General features: G+C 41.0%; 1 protein-coding gene across 1 annotated transcript in view; it reads right to left on the bottom strand.

The window, feature by feature from the left end:
* Positions 1 to 14,436, bottom strand: part of LOC132887201 (NLR family CARD domain-containing protein 3-like) — a 96,971-nt gene that overhangs the window by 44,466 nt on the left and 38,069 nt on the right. The window lies entirely within an intron of this gene.

Here is a 14,436-nt window from a genome sequence, read left to right as displayed (position 1 = left end):
CGACCCCTTGGGCATGACGTCACGCATCACGTGATAATTCCACCTGGGGGACAAACAGACAGCGCCTTTCGTGTAAGCAAGGCTTAATCTGTCTTAAGACAGAATGCACAGAAAAATCGAGCAAACGGTGGCCACAAGCCACAACATTCTCAATTTTGTGAAAAAAATCAAGAATTTTGATTTCATCATCACATGGGCTGAAAATAAGGTAAAATACGCAGGTCCCAAAACTTGGCTCACAGAGTAAAATTCTGGCTTCCGATTCCTCACTCGACACCATATTTGTTTAAACCAGATATTAAACACTTCATCTCTTTAGATTTCCGGATCAAGAGAATGTTTGTGACAGCAATCAAGGACATTCTTTCAGGACCACTTGACAACAAGGCAATTTCCTGGCAAATGAAAAATCGAATTTTCTTCTCGAGCTCACTTTTTAAATGAGTTCAAATTAAGGTTATACTTTCTGGAGATGTCCTATTTTAGCAATATGCAAAAGTTATGCTGGCTTTTTGACCGAGAGGTTAAAAAATTTATACCTGAATCTGATGGAATTCAACGTAAATGAACGAGAACGTGACCATTTGGTGACCCCGCTGTGTGATGCTGTAAACTCAAACTGACTTATTTAAAAAAAACAAACAGCTACAACTCAGAATGAATATCACGCTTTTTAACGTGTTTGAGGTCTGAATAAAAGCTTCCCGGTACTAGTTATTGAAATTCTGTGCAATCCAGTGGTTCTACAAACATATAAGTAGACGGTAGTTTAGTGAAGACTTTCTGCTCGTTCCGAAATGTCAAAACACCCGCTTGAATACTTGCTGATATCAAACACTCATCAGAAACTGTCTTCAAAGCCATAGATGAGAAATCTGCACTGGCATTCCTTAAATAATAAGTGGACAATAGTGTAAAACTCCATTCTTTGATTATGATTTGAGTCTTTGTCTGTGAATATTCTCAGTCATCCAGGTCATAGTAACTATGGGTGGTAAAAGAGAGCAACTGGACTTGCTTGAAAATTCTTGAAGACGTTTCACCTCTCATCCGAAAGGCTTCTTCAGTTCTGTCTGACTGGTAGGGAGTATCAGGTATTTATCCTCTCTTCAAAAAGAGAATGTATTCAAGTAATTTCTGAGTTTATTTTCAAATTTCAACCTTTTTAAATTTAACTAAACCATAGGAATCTTTTTTCATCCATGAGAGGATAAATACCTGATACTCCCTACCAGTCAGACAGAACTGAAGAAGCCTTTCGGATGAGAGGTGAAACGTCTTCAAGAATTTTCAAGCAAGTCCAGTTGCTCTCTTTTACCACCCATAGATTTGAGTCTTTGCTTGCAATCTGTGCAATCGGTGAGTCTACAGGAGCTGTCAAGAATTCAGTGAACTGCAGCTGATAAAGGTAATAACACAGGTGGTGACTGCGTGACATTTGCCAACATTTGAGCCTTTAGATTTCATTGATAAAACTGAATATGTGGCACTCAGCTGAGATTTTTAGAGGGTCAATGATGTGACAACTTTTTTTGTATTCCTATGGTTTAGTTAAATTTAAAAAGGTTGAAATTTGAAAATAAACTCAGAAATTACTTGAATACATTCTCTTTTTGAAGACCTAGTCTAAAATTTCTGGATTTGATCAATTTTTAGAGAATATTCAGGGGATAATGGTAAAAATGTTAATGTGGTGTAACCATAAAAACTTTGTACCAAATACTTAAACATGTTCAAAAAAGGTGAAATTATCAATAAAACGCATTATCAACTAGTTTGGCATAATCCTACATTTGTGTTGTTTAACAATGAATAAAATAAATGGAACACCATTGTTCTGAATATTATAACTAATTTGGGGAATTGTGTCTGTCAAGTCAACTTCCAAAATTGTGAAGGCGGTGTAACCAACATTTGAGGAGCCATTTTGTTCATTTGTGTAAGAAGACCATGTGGCAGGAAATTATATCACAAAGAAGGACCCCTGATTAGCCTCACTGCTGCATGCCAAGGTTAGTAGCTCTCTTTGAAATCTTGATAATTTTACATTTTTAGGGTATGGTCAGGTGTGCTCAGAGTTACATGTCAAATGGTATGACCTTAGGAAGCATTTATAACTCACAATAACTGTAAAAATAAGTATTCATTTAAAAAAAAAATGAGTTTACTGCAAGCAGGTTACAATCCACACAAGTGTGGTGTATACGACCTCATCATCCTTTTCCTATGCCACTCTCTCTGCTTCTCCCCGCCATGATGAACATGCTGTATGGGCTCACATGGAGCCTGTATTGAAGGATGCCATAGGCAAATCTGACAAACCCACCACTTTACATATCATAAGTGATGGACCAGTGACCCAATACAGGAACAAGAAAAACTTTTTTCTTCTCAGCACAGTGCCTTTTCTGAGTGGGTTTCAAAGGGTCACTTGGAATTTCAGTGAGAAGTCGCATGGGAAAGGAGCTCCTGATGGAGTGGGAGGGGCTCTCAAGCGTACTGCAGACACAGCAGTCCGAAGAGGCACCGACTGACAGACAGCTGAGGAACTTTACAACTTCCTGAAGGACCAGCACTCAAGCATCAAGTACTTTTGGATATCTGAGGAAGCCATTGTCAAGTACGATGAATCAGTCCCAACAAATGTCCCAGCCATAAAAGGTACACTGAAAATCCATCAAGTGACCTCTGAAGAGCCAGCTGTGATTCATCTCATCTCATCATCTCTAGCCGCTTTATCCTTCTACAGGGTCGCAGGCGAGCTGGAGCCTATCCCAGCTGACTACAGGCGAAAGGCGGGGTACACCCTGGACAAGTCGCCAGGTCATCACAGGGCTGACACATAGACACAGACAACCATTCACACTCACATTCACACCTACGGTCAATTTAGAGTCACCAGTTAACCTAACCTGCATGTCTTTGGACTGTGGGGGAAACCGGAGCACCCGGAGGAAACCCACGCGGACACGGGGAGAACATGCAAACTCCACACAGAAAGGCCCTCGTCGGCCCCGGGGCTCGAACCCAGGACCTTCTTGCTGTGAGGCGACAGTGCTAACCACTACACCAGCTGTGATTCAGTGGAGGGAAATCTCATGTTTCTGTGCAAAACCTGATATCTGCAAGTGCTATGATCCGATCCCAGCAGATTTCCGCAACCTATCAGAAGATCTCCCTTCAACATCTACCAACTGTCAGCAGGATCTGAAAGGCAAGTTCCTTCTGGTCAGATATGAAAGTAAGCCTTTCGTGGGACAGGTCATCCAGGTGGTGGGTGAAGAAGTGGAAGTGAGCTGCATTCAACAGTTGGGTGAGAAGAATGTCTTCACCTGGCCTCATCCACCTGACATCCTATTCTATTATGAGTCTGATGGGCTGCACAAAATCTCTGAGCCAGAACCTTTGAACTCACGTCATTCAAAACTCATGACAGATGACGGGAAACAACTCCAAGCACACACAGCCTGAAAATTCAAGTGTTCTGTCACACTGACACAGACTGGACAGGAATAGGATATAACAAAACATTTCAAACCACACACACAGCCAAAAACACCCGATTCTCCCTCTCTCTCTAGCCCATCCAGCCCCCCCTCACGACAACTTTGAACATGTTTTGACACAAATTCATTGCAGTCAGATGTTCTTCTTTTCACAATAGAAAACATGAGTTCACATGATTTTTGTATGTTTGTTTTTAAAATGATTTCATAAAAGAACAGAAGTTCATGATTGTTGTTGCCATGTTTGTTTCCTAAACTAATTCTTAAATTAACTAACAACAGAAAACACCCAATTCTTGCTGTAGATGTTTTTTCTTCATTGAAAATAATAAAAAACACAAGTTAAATGGACCTTGTTGACTGTGATGCTTGATTTTTAGTGCCAGTTTCTTCTGTAAAAGCAACATTGTCCGATGAAAAATACTGGTTACACCAATTGACACAAATCAGTTACAGGTTTGTGTCAATTGGTGTAACCAGTATTTTTCATAAAAATATTATAATTTACAGGAAAATTCATGGGGAATAAGATGTAATCCTCTACTGCAATGTACTAACATATTTTTTAACAGTTTATACATAATTTGTCAAATATTATTGAGAAAACGCCAAGGGTTTTTAGCATTTGTCCTGCTCTAAATTGCAAAAACGGATAAAATTATATTTTAGAATAATCCTAATAAAATCTATTTTCAAGTGATATATTAAAATTAAGTAACTGTTTTTATAAGTACACTTGCATACACTCTAGGTGGAAATAAATACTTAATATTTCTCCTTTTGTTGTGGTTACACCACTTGACATTTTCAGGGGCAATCAGTCTTTCCTTTAGTAAAAAATGGTTCAAAAGCTATTTGAAATTACATGAAACCAACAGAAATACAAAATATACATTTTTGCAAACCTGATGCAAGCTTTTAAAACAATTTATTAAAACATTTTTGAATTGCTCATAATGCAAACTCTTATTTGTCACTGACCATAGAATGCAAAGAGTATGCTCCGAGCAGAAATATTCTTATTGATCTTTTTATTTATTAGTTATTTATTTTTATATAAGCCCTCCTCCCCCACACACACCCCCAACCCCGAGAAAAAAAAGAAAAGTTAGCGCTGTTCTCATCCCTAATGTCTCCCGCGCCTTGGGCCTGTTCGCTTATATTTTGTCGACTTCAAAGATTATAATCAAAAGACAGAATTAAATGTTATTAGTTCTTAAGTTAATCCAAGAGCCAAACAGATGGGCTCCTGGTTAATAGGTGTACAAAACAAACCCAGCAGATATTGCATAGTCCATGATCTCAGCTAAGGATTCCAGTGGGCAACGCTTGTTCTCAAGTGACAAGTTTCTTACTGCGCAGCAGATTTCGAGCTTTTTCTCCTGTCTGGCTTCCAAGCGCACATTATCCATAACCAGTGGCAGGGAGGTGGAGAGCGACGAGGAAGCTGGTACAGACGCTGCCACTAAGGAATCAGCCTTCGAAGACATGCGTGAGGAAGTTATGTGCAGCTTGAGTTTGCAGCACCCTGTCTAGCACGATCGCTACAATCTGTGTGAGATGAGGGCAAGGTCAAAGCTGTCAACCTTTGTTGTGAGCATGCTTCGCGATATCTGCGAGAGGTTCGATATCGACACCTCCACTGTAAAGTCAAAAAACGAAAGCGCCATACCTTAGCAAGTTGGAGGAATTTCTGAGGCAGTGTAATTGTTATAAATAAATATTGTGTCTTGAACGGTTCTCTTGTGCTCAACTGATAAAACAAATTCGGGTTAATCCTCTCTAAAACCGGCAGACAGTAAAGGTGACTGTAGTAGTGTCCCAAGAAAAGGCTAGTGTTCACTTTGGCTTGACAGATTTTCACAAAACAATTTTTTTTATTTTTCTATCAATAATTTTTTAGCTGTGTGTGGTCCAGTTTGTGCGCGCCCGTCTAGTTAATCATAACACAATCAGCCAGAAGTCAAAATGTATATGATTTATTTCATTTCTTTCTTTTCAACGAAATTTAGCGACAGTTAATCACGTGTTGATCGAATACTTGTTGCCTTTTCGTAGTGTATACGCTGACACTTGTGTTCAGGTGTAATATAAAAAACATACAATAAAAACTGAGCCATTTAAGGAGTATAATTAATTTTATTCTTAATGATGGCGGGCGGTGTGAAAAAGGGTCAAACGAATGCTCATGCCGAGCCCATGATTTTGCGAATTTGCTCGATTTTTGTGTGCATCCTCTCTTAAATATGGTTCATTTTTGTGCTGTATTTGGTTGTTCAAACAAAGAAATATATAAAATGTATTACCGTCTCCCCACTATCAAGAAAAATGTTAATAAAGAAGCAAATACATCAAGAACAACAAAGAAATGAGTGGTTAAAGAGAATATGACGAGAGGAGGCAAGTCCGAGAACTCCAGAGAAATTCGTGATTGTATTTAAAATGTATTTTTTTTAAATAGAAAGTCGGATATGAGTATGGAAGAGTTTGCTTAAAAATCTCGTTTCATTTCTGCTCACATTCGAGTGAGCTTCTTCATGAAAGTGTTCAAACAAAATCAAATGATTTTCTTACAGATGAACCAACTTCCTTATTCGACACGGAAAACTCAGACTGGACACCAGACAAACAACTCGGACAAAATTCAGTAAAAAACCCAACAAGGAGCGACATGTGCGATACAGTGGTGCTTGAAAGTTTGTGCACCCTTTAGAATTTTCTATATTTCTGCATAAATATGACCTAAAACATCAGATTTTCACACAAGTCCTAAAAGTAGATAAAGAGAACCCAGTTAAACAAATGAGACAAAAATATTATACTTGGTCATTTATTTATTGAGGAAAATGATCCAATATTACATATCTGTGAGTGGCAAAAGTATGTGAACCTCTAGGATTAGCAGTTAATTTGAAGGTGAAATTAGAGTCAGGTGTTTTCAATCAATGGGATGACAATCAGGTGTGAGTGGGCACCCTGTTTTATTTAAAGAACAGGGATCTATCAAAGTCTGATCTTCACAACACATGTTTGTGGAAGTGTATCATGGCACAAACAAAGGAGATTTCTGAGGACCTCAGATAGAGCATTGTTGATGCTCATCAGGCTGGAAAAGGTTACAAAACCATCTCTAAAGAGTTTGGACTCCACCAATCCACAGTCAGACAGATTGTGTACAAATGGAGGAAATTCAAGACCATTGTTACCCTCCCCAGGAGTGGTCAACCAACAAAGATCACTCCAAGAGCAAGGCGTGTAATAGTCGGTGAGGTCACAAAGGACCCCAGGGGAACTTCTAAGCAACGGAAGGCCTCTCTCACACTGTCTAATGTTAATGTTCATGAGTCCACCATCAGGAGAACACTGAACAACAATGGTGTGCATGGCAGGGCTGCAAGGAGAAAGCCACTGCTCTCCAAAAAGAACACTGCTGCTCGTCTGCAGTTTGCTAAAGATCACGTGGACAAGCCAGAAGGCTATTGGAAAAATGTTTTGTGGACGGATGAGACCAAAATAGAACTTTTTGGTTTAAATGAGAAGCATTATGTTTGGAGAAAGGAAAACACTGCATTCCAGCATAAGAACCTTATCCCATCTGTGAAACATGGTGGTGGTAGTATCATGGTTTGGGCATGTTTTGCTGCATCTGGGCCAGGACGGCTTGCCATCATTGATGGAACAATGAATTCTGAATTATACCAGCGAATTCTAAAGGAAAATGTCAGGACATCTGTCCATGAACTGAATCTCAAGAGAAGGTGAGTCATGCAGCAAGACAACGACCCTAAGCACACAAGTTGTTCTACCAAAGAATGGATAAAGAAGAATAAAGTTAATGTTTTGGAATGGCCAAGTCAAAGTCCTGACCTTAATCCAATCGAAATGTTGTGGAAGGACCTGAAGCGAGCAGTTCATGTGAGGAAACCCACCAACATCCCAGAGTTGAAGCTGTTCTGTACGGAGGAATGGGCTAAAATTCCTCCAAGCCGGTGTCCAGGACTGATCAACAGTTACCGCAAACGTTTAGTTGCAGTTATTGCTGCACAAGGGGGTGACACCAGATACTGAAAGCAAAGGTTCACATACTTTTGCCACTCACAGATATGTAATATCGGGTCATTTTCCTCAATAAATAAATGACCAAGTATAATATTTTTTGTCTCATTTGTTTAACTGGGTTCTCTTTATCTACTTTTAGGACTTGTGTGAAAATCTGATGATGTTTTAGGTCATATTTATGCAGAAATATAGAAAATTCTAAAGGATTCACAAACTTTCAAGCACCACTGTATATCCTGAAAGAACAGAACAGATTAAGAGCAGAGAGCGCTGGAGCTTTGTTTCTGTAATCAGAGGAACCCAGTGCTGTGCAAAATGTCCCCATGGAGCCAGAGTGTAGTAATGAACCTACAGTTCGAGAGAGTTCTACACACACACACTGAACTTTACACCAGCTGCATGCATGTGAAATGGAAATAAATCGACTAAGTCAGGAAAAACTCATCTCATCTCATCTCATCTCATTATCTCTAGCTGCTTTATCCTGTTCTACAGGGTCGCAGGCAAGCTGGAGTCTATCCCAGCTGACTACGGGCGAAAGGCGGGGTACACCCTGGACAAGTCGCCAGGTCATCACAGGGCTGACACATAGACACAGACAACCATTCACACTCACATTCACACCTACGGTCAATTTAGAGTCACCAGTTAACCTAACCTGCATGTCTTTGGACTGTGGAGGAAACCGGAGCACCCGGAGGAAACCCACGTGGACACGAGGAGAACATGCAAACTCCGCACAGAAAGGCCCTCGCCGGCCACGGGGCTCGAACCCAGACCTTCTTGCAGTGAGGTGACAGCGCTAACCACTACACCACCGTGCCGCCCCTCAGAGAAAACTGTTTTGGATAAAATTGTTATTGTCCGTTACACACTGATCAACCTGTGTGACTCAATTGTGCCTTTTGAATCAAGAATAAATGAAGAGGGAACTGAACATTAACCGATTATTGAAATTATTATCACAAGGGTGATTATAGTTACTGTATGACTACAGCTACAGCTGGAATGTGCTGATTCTGTTAGTGTTTGTAATTATTGTTCCATCCACTATTAGATAAAATTAAAATAAAATCTTAAAATATTGTTTGAAAGTCTAAACCAAGATATTTTGTTAGTTTACAAATAATAACACTTCAGATATTGTTTTAACAATAATAAGTATCACTGTAGAAATGATTGAGTGTAAATAGCTCTGTCCTTGAGGTTGTTGAGACATGGAGGGGTGGGGATAAGCTGACAAAATGACTTTGGATAAGAGCTGACATTAAAAGTTTCTTGATTGCCTTATTGAGGTTCCTGGCCTGCCTGTATAGAAACCTGAGTTTGGTGTTGGCCTTACGTATAATATTGTCAGCTACATGGCTCCCACTAAGAGACTGGTCTAATCCCATGCCTAATTATTTCACAGAGGGTTTACTGGTAATTTTTTTTTTACCATAACGTGACATCCGGAGACTTGTTACTATTAAGTCTAGGTTTGGAGCCAAAAAGTATGGGTTCTGTCTTGCCAAGGTGCAGAGACAACTTGTTTTCTACAAGCCACTCTTGGACTGATTGAAGCTCACAAGACAGACGCTGCTGAATATCCACAGTGTTTTTGCCCGACACCAGAAGGGCAGAATCGTCAACATACAGCAGTAGTTTACATTACACTGATGAGAGCATATCATTAACATAAACCAAAAAGACGAAGAGACCTAATATTGATCCCTGGGGGACCCTACAGACCACATTTGCAGGTGAGGAGGTGACGCCACCAGCCTCAACACACTGCTGCCTATCAGAAGGGTCGGCTTTAAACCAGTTAATAGCAGGTTTCTGCAGAACAAAAGATTACAATTTAATTCACAAAATACTATGTTCCACAGAGTCAGAGGCCTTTTGCAGGTCCAATAAAACCATTCCTGTGAAACTGCCTTTGTCCTGTTCTGACTTCATATAGTCACAACAGTCTTTACATTCCCCACAAGTATGGACTTGTCTGCAAAAAGTCTTTACACAAAGAAGGTTTTGTGGCTTTTGTAGTCTGTAAGTGTGACTGACTGTCTAATGAGGTAGTAGAGGGATCCGCTGCGATTTCCGGTTTTGAGTGAACGCTGGCGCATTTGGCTGCCGCTACTCCTCGGTCCCACATTTGTTTGATTATTATTATTTTTAGCATTTTACTTTCACGCTATCTGTGTGTTTTTATTTTTCCCTAACCTTCTCTGGGAGATGGGTTTCTTATCTCGCTCTTCCTTGAATGTCATCTGCAAATACTTGCCTAAACAGTAACATTACCTGTTGAGCAGATTCCAGGACTACCTGTGTCAGATATTTCCAACGCCCTCGGAAACCTTTTTGCTCTTGACATCCTAAGATAAGCCATCTGCTACTGCTGAAATCAGGATATAGACTGTGTACTGACTGGGGATTCATCTTATCTACCTGTCTGGACTTTAAAACAGGAGTTTACTGAACTGTTGGACAAACTGATGGACTAGGCTACTATGAACGCTGACTACCCTGTATTACCTTGCGTGAGCCCTCTTAGGTGTGTCCGCCTTAACTGTTCTTTTGGGTAAGTCTCTTACTTGCTATGTGGGTAAGTTTTTTGTTAGAATGAACTACTGCTCTCCCAAGGGCTGGCTATTTCTGTTGCCTGCCCTCTGGAGTGTCAAGTGGAGTATCCTGTTGGCTAATGTGTTAAGGGCACAGGTGTCTGGCTAGCTGCTCTGTGTGTAGACTACGTTTGCTTGCTTGGATGGTGCGTGCAACAGTGATTCTACTCTGGCTCCTTGTTTTTGATCTAAGCCACCTACACTGGCTTTACAGTGAGCCAAAACTTTCGCATCGGCTTTCCTGGGACTTCTCCATGGCGCTTAAATATCCGTCTGCCTATCTCCACTATTTGGGGAATAAAACATATAAATTCCCTGACACTCTGCTTGCGCACAAACATCTTGGATTCCTGCGTCGGCCTAAATATATACATAGGGGCTCTGGACGGACGTTTGCTCACCACCAACATCTAAACGACATTGATTCGTTTTGGAGCTGGAATCGTAACATCAAGCGGACTGTCGCTGAGAGGCACTCTGTTGACTTTACGAACTTGTGTCCCATAAATTTCGTTAAAACTTCACAGAATTGCCCTTCCTCAAGAAATGCGCAGTTTGCTTTATTAAATATGCGATCTCTTAATAAAAAAGCACCCTACATTAATGACTTGATCACTGATGTTGGCATAGATATATTATGTTTAACTGAAACTTGGCAAATACCAAATTATTTTCTGGCCTTAAATGAAGCTACTCCTGTAGGATATGAGCATATGGAGAAGCCACATTTAACTGGGTGGGGGGGTGTCTTGCTGTGATTTTTCATAATTTGAATGTCTTGCTCTGAAATGTACTGGTGGTCTACCTCTACTGCTTTTGTTCATTTACCGGCCTCCCAGAGTTTCCTCTGTTTTTATTAATGAATTGTCTGAGCTGCTTTCATCTGTCAGTGCTCTGTGTCCATCTATACTAGTGCCTGGTGATTTGAACATTCATGTTGACTCAGATAACTGTGATTTTGCTAAAAACTTTGTGGCTGTCCTTGATTGTTTTGATTTCACCCAACATGTAGATTTTCCCACCCACTCAAAGGGTCATATCTTAGATCTTGTTTGTACCTCTGGCATCACACCATCAAATTTATATTCCAGAGATTTCTGTGTTTCTGATCACATGGCTATTTTTTTAATATTGCTGTCCCTGAGCCTCTCCATCGCAGGCGTGCATTTTGCACCATCACATACAGGAACAGAAAAAACATAGTTACAGCTGATTTATTTGACACACTACATCCTATTCTGACCACTAAATCATTAAACTCATCCCCTGAGGAGTTAGTCATGCTCTACAACTCTCACCCTGCTGACTCTCTCAATCACCTTGCCCCCCTGAAGACGCATACTGTCTCTTTCTCTCACTCTGCTCCGTGGTTTACACCTGAGCTTCGTAAAATGAAGGCTGCTGGTCGGCAGCTGGAGAGACTTAGTCGTAAAACTGGCCTGACAGTTCATGCACTGGCATACAGTGACCATGTCTCTGCCTACAAAGAGTCTCTAATTGATGCCAAGACCAGCTATTACACCACCATCATTACCAGAGGCCAAGGAAACCCTAGAGCCCTTTTTTCTATTGTAAACAAACTTCTTTTGCCTGCTAAAAATTTTCCTCTTACTCCTTCCACTGATCTTTGTTGTAAATTTCTTGATTTTTTCAAAATAAAATTAACTCTATATACAAGCAGATCAAATCCACTCCCATCACTCCCTCTAATGTCCCCTTTCCCTGTCCACCACCAGCTGGATCTTTCTCTGCTTTCTCATTAGTTGATGAGCGGTATGTCCTCGGCTTAGTATCTAAATCCAGGCCTACCACCTGTCTCCTCGACCCTATGCCCACCTCTTTGGTCAAGATTTGCCTGCCAGTTCTCTGTCCCCTGCTAGTTAAGATAATAAACTCACCCCTTTCAACTGGATTAGTCCCTCAGGCTCTCAAAACAGCAGCTATCACTCCTGTCTTGAAAAAACCTGGAGCAGCTATTGATGATTTTAAAAATTATCGCCCCATTTCCAATCTTCCCTTCATTGCAAAAGTCCTAGAGCGTATTGTTGCCAATCAGCTCCAAGAGCATTTAACCCAATATAATCTTTGGGAGAAGTTTCAGTCTGGGTTTAGGGCCATGCACAGCACCAAGACTGCCCTGGTCAAGGTTGTCAACGATTTGCTGTTAGCTGCTGACACTGGCCATGTCAGTATACTTGTTCTCCTCGACCTTACAGCAGCTTTTGACACTGTATGTCACAATCTTTTATTGAGCCGCTTAGAAACTCTGCTTGGCATCACTAGTTCTTCTTTAGCCTGGTTCAAATCTTATCTTACCATGAGAGAACAGTTTGTGTCAATTGGAGACTTTAGATCCCCTAAATCACCCCTCCTTCATGGTGTCCCTCAGGGCTCTGTCCTGGGACCCTTATTATTTGTAATATACATCCTCCCTCTTGGCCACATAGTACAGCATTATGGGCTCAACTTTCACTGTTATGCAGATGACACCCAAATTTACATTCAAACCAAACCCTCTTACCCACTCCCTCCATCCAATCTTGTCAACTGTCTAAATGCAGTTAACAATTGGATGGTGCAGAACTTTCTTAAATTAAATCAAGACAAAACAGAAGCCATCCTCATTTCCACCCCTTCTATCTTGAAAAAACTGGAGCACTCACAGCTATCTATTCCTGGTTATTTCACCTTCACTACTGTTGAAGTAAGAAATCTGGGTGTTATTCTGGACTCTACTCTCTCTTTTGACTCGCACATTAAAAGTATTACTAAAACAGCTTTTTTCACCTGAAAAGTCTCTCCAAACTCTGTCCCTCTTTAACTTCATCTGCAGCTGAAATGCTTATACATGCTTTTGTCACCTCAAGACTGGACTACTGCAATGCCCTGCTCGATGGCATCCCAGCCAAGCGACTAAATAGGCTGCAATATGTCCAAAACTCAGCTGCTAGGGTACTCACTCACACCAGGCCCTGGGATCATATCACTCCTATTCTATACAACCTGCACTGGCTCCCAGTTAAATACCGCATCCAGTACAAAATTATCTTACTTGTCTACAAATCCCTCCATAACCTGGCCCCTCCCTATTTATCAAATCTCCTAACTCCATATCAGCTACCTCTAAATATTCGCTCCACAAATGTCCACCTGTTAGCAGTCCCTTACTCTCGGCTCTGCTCTATGGGTGACGGGGCTTTCAGTGTAAATGGCCCTAAGCTGTGGAATGCCCTGCCACTAGCGCTGCACCAATGCTCAACACTGTCCTCTTTCAAAAAACAGCTAAAAACACATCTCTTTAGCTTGGCCTTTTCTCTTTGATTTTTAATAACGTTATTAATATTATTGATTTCTTATTTTATTATTGTTGTTATTCTATTGTTTTGCTTTTTATTGTTTGGTTTTTACTGTTCAGTGTCCTTGGGTACCTTGAAAGGCGCTTATAAAGAAAATGTATTATTATTATTATTATTATTGTAAGTGTTCTTCCGTGTGTTTCCTCTTCAGGAAAAAGAAGGTCTGTTCCAGCATGGCGCTAACGCTAACGCTCGCCCACAAATCTGCACCGTCACTCCAGTCGCTTCGAGGGATTTTGTTGGGATCATAACCGCTAATAAACTCTCATTTCCGCCGATATCTATCCTTCGCTTCTTTCTGACTAAGATTATCCAAGTAATCCGGTAGCAGAGCTTTTTTAGCTGCAGTTTTCTTCGGACAACAGCAACAGACGCCGGACATCTTCACTTGGCTTCAGTCTGGGAACAAAGTTCGCTTGTTCCCCAGGCGACGGGGGAGAACGGAAATGCGACGTCACGGCAAGGGGCCAATACTTTCAGAGGGTTCTATTAAAGCTTTAGATGGAGAAACTCACCGTGTTTTAGTCCTGAAAAGGTTCATTTTCTCCTCGACACTAAATGGAGCTGCTGACTTTCACTTTCACTTTCTGCTCTGGAGGGAGGGAGGGACACACACACTATGGATACACACTGGAGACAGACAGACAGACGCGGACACACACACACACTGCAGAAATTGCAAGAAAGGCGAGACTCCTGAGGAAACGGGAAAATCCAAAACACTTGGACACAAAACTGCAAGATATTTATAAAGCTGAAGGGATCTCCAGAAGAGGCCAAGATCCTGGTCATCCGAGATATTGGGGAACTGGACAAATTCTGAGGGAGCCAATCAAAGCAGCTTACAATCATGACACAAGGATTGGACACTGGACACAAGAACTGGACACTTTCCTGTATACTGAGCATAAA

The sequence above is a fragment of the Neoarius graeffei genome, chromosome 5 (assembly GCF_027579695.1).
Source record: "Neoarius graeffei isolate fNeoGra1 chromosome 5, fNeoGra1.pri, whole genome shotgun sequence".
NCBI lineage: Eukaryota > Metazoa > Chordata > Actinopteri > Siluriformes > Ariidae > Neoarius > Neoarius graeffei.
This window is presented reverse-complemented; position numbering and strand designations above follow the sequence as displayed.